The following is a 2,636-nucleotide window of genomic DNA, read 5'->3' as shown; positions in this document are numbered from 1 at the left end:
CTATTTGTTATCTTACTTCTATCATTGACAGTCCCTCTAGGTTGTGGGCTGCTTGCCTGTGTTCCTGAGAAGCATCTACGGTACCAGTCTATAGAGTGTTTTTTCTTTAGTGGATTACCGGTATGTTTACCGGTAATAAACTTGCACTGTTTTATGTATATGTTTGATTACATACAGCCTTGTGACAGTTTTCCTGCATGTCATAAGCATTTGAATATAAATTAAAATGTTAAAATCAAATCTGATATTGTTTTACCTTTTATTTGGTGTGTGGAAGGTGTGCGGAAGAGGGGGTAGTCTTATACGGCGAGTATATAACAAACTCTGTATTTTGAGTGGAAATGTTAGGGGGTCGTCTTATACGCCCAGTCGTCTTATACGCCGGCAAATACGGTACCTTAAACGGGTTATCAGTTTGCCTGATATTGATCTCCCTGCGCTCTCAGCAGTCAGGCTTCTTTCTGGCTGTGGGCAATTTATGTCAATGAGCTGCACCATTATCATTTTTTATGTCTGCCATTATGTGAAAAAGATTGTGGAGCAGTGCCCTCACCTCACCTTACACAAATCCACTTCTTTACTCATCACCTTAACAGCATAATTTTTGACTGGCTAAGATATGGATATAAAAGAACATGGGATTATGAGGTATGAGGTTTACTCTAACCCTAGAGCCTAGAGCAGTGGTTCTCAACCTTCCTAATGCCGCGACCCTTTAATACAGTTCTTCATGTTGTGGTGACCCCCAACCATAAAATTATTTTCGTTGCTACTTCATAACTATAATTTTGCTAGTTATGAATCATAATGTAAATATCTGATATGCAGGATGTATTTTCATTGTTACAAATTGAACATAATTAAAGCATAGTGATTAATCACAAAAACAATATGTAATTATATACGTGTTTTCCAATGGTCTTAGGCGACCCCTGCGAAAGGATCGTTCGACCCACCACGGGGTCGCGACCCACAGGTTGAGAACCGCTGGCCTAGAGTAAGTCACAGTTGTTTTCAGACTCAGAGTCTTCAGGAAGAAAATACATACATATATGCACACTTCTCAAGTTAGTTGTGGGGCTCAAAATCAACAATAAACATAAGCTAGACACTGGCTATCATTGTTAATTCATGCTCCTTGAGTTAACTGGACAACAGTACAATCCTATAGACCAGGAAGAATTCAAACAGAGGAGTTTTGGAGCTCATCTGGGCCCCCAAACTATCTGATCTTTTATCTGTCCAGCTCCACTTCTGAGCTGTCCAGGCTGCTGTAAAACACATTGCTAGAAAACCGACATGGGCAGTTCTGGCCTCCGCAGCTAATTTCCAAGCATTCTACCTAAGAAGGAAGAAGTCTTCCAGGACTGAGGGACTTGGTGTTGTTATGCATCATCTTTCCAAGTCTGGAAATGTTCCAAACTTCCACCAAGTTTCTAATTAACCTCCAGAGTTACATCTGCATTATGAACATCTGATTACCTATTTGCAATCCCTAAGTCCTCCCTCTGAGATTCTTCTTGTCAAAATTTCCCAGGGGGCATATTTATAAAGTGATAATAAATAACATTATTTTGACCTCGAGACCCTCAAAATAGCAATGAGTCAAAAGGCAATGTGTGGGGCTCCCCACCGCCTAATCCATAGCACCCTGGAGCTGCCAATTACCTGACATGAGGGTGGCTGGTTGGAGAGAAAAGATCCTTTAGAAAAAGAAATAGAGTCAGTGTGACCACAGGGACTTCAAACAAGTCTACAAAAAAGTAGGTGACACTTAGATACACTGTCACCTTATCTAGAAATTGCCTACCCCCCGCCCAAGTCATCTCCCCACATCCACAGCCTCCTCTGCTCCCCTCCCTTTTGTATGAACCCCACACTCCAGCCAGAAGGAACTCCCTGCAGTGTGCCATCTCCTTCTACCATCCTTTGCCTTGGCCCACACTGGCCTTCTGCCTCCGCACCCTTCCCTTCCTCTTCACCTGGCCAGCTCCTACAGTCCTTTCAAGACCTACTAGCCCCGCCGGGGTGGCTCAGTGGTTGAGCATCCGCCTATGAACCAGGAGGTCACGGTTCAATTCTGGGCAGGGCACATGCCCGGGTTGCAGGCTCAACCATCAGGAGGGGGGGAGGGGAGGGAAGAGCAGGAGGCAGCCGATCAATGATTCTCTCTCATCATTGAAGTTTCTCCCACCCTCTCCCATCTTCTCTGAAGTCAATAAAAATATGTTAAAAACAACAACACAAAACACCTACTAGGCGGCCAGTTCCCTGAGAGTAGGTAGCATAAAGTTTTGCTAGATCTGTAGCTTCCTTCAGGGCGCAGCAGAGTGGGAGTTCGATACCTAAGCGGGCAAACGGAAGCTCAAAGCAGCTCAGAGCATCGCCTGCCCAAGCACATCGGCTCAGTGCCGCGCACCTGGCGGGCTGCCCCTCTCCAACGTCCCCATGATGAATGCTGTCATCAGTCCCCGCCGGCACTGCAATTATCCCGAAGTGAAGGCAGGCGGGGTGGAAAAATGGTGTCACCCTGCATCCCAGAACTTTGCACAGGGCTGCGGGCACCGGGTGGGGGGCGGGCTCTCTGAATGTTTGTTGAAGGAGCACCTGGATGCACGTGCCCGCGCATCCGCGAG

General features: G+C 46.0%; 1 protein-coding gene across 1 annotated transcript in view; it reads right to left on the bottom strand.

The window, feature by feature from the left end:
• The window catches only part of RANBP17 (RAN binding protein 17), a 225,486-nt gene that overhangs the window by 220,457 nt on the left and 2,393 nt on the right, over positions 1–2,636 (bottom strand). The window lies entirely within an intron of this gene.

The sequence above is a fragment of the Myotis davidii genome, unplaced genomic scaffold (assembly GCF_000327345.1).
Source record: "Myotis davidii unplaced genomic scaffold, ASM32734v1 scaffold399, whole genome shotgun sequence".
Lineage (NCBI taxonomy): Eukaryota > Metazoa > Chordata > Mammalia > Chiroptera > Vespertilionidae > Myotis > Myotis davidii.
This window is presented reverse-complemented; position numbering and strand designations above follow the sequence as displayed.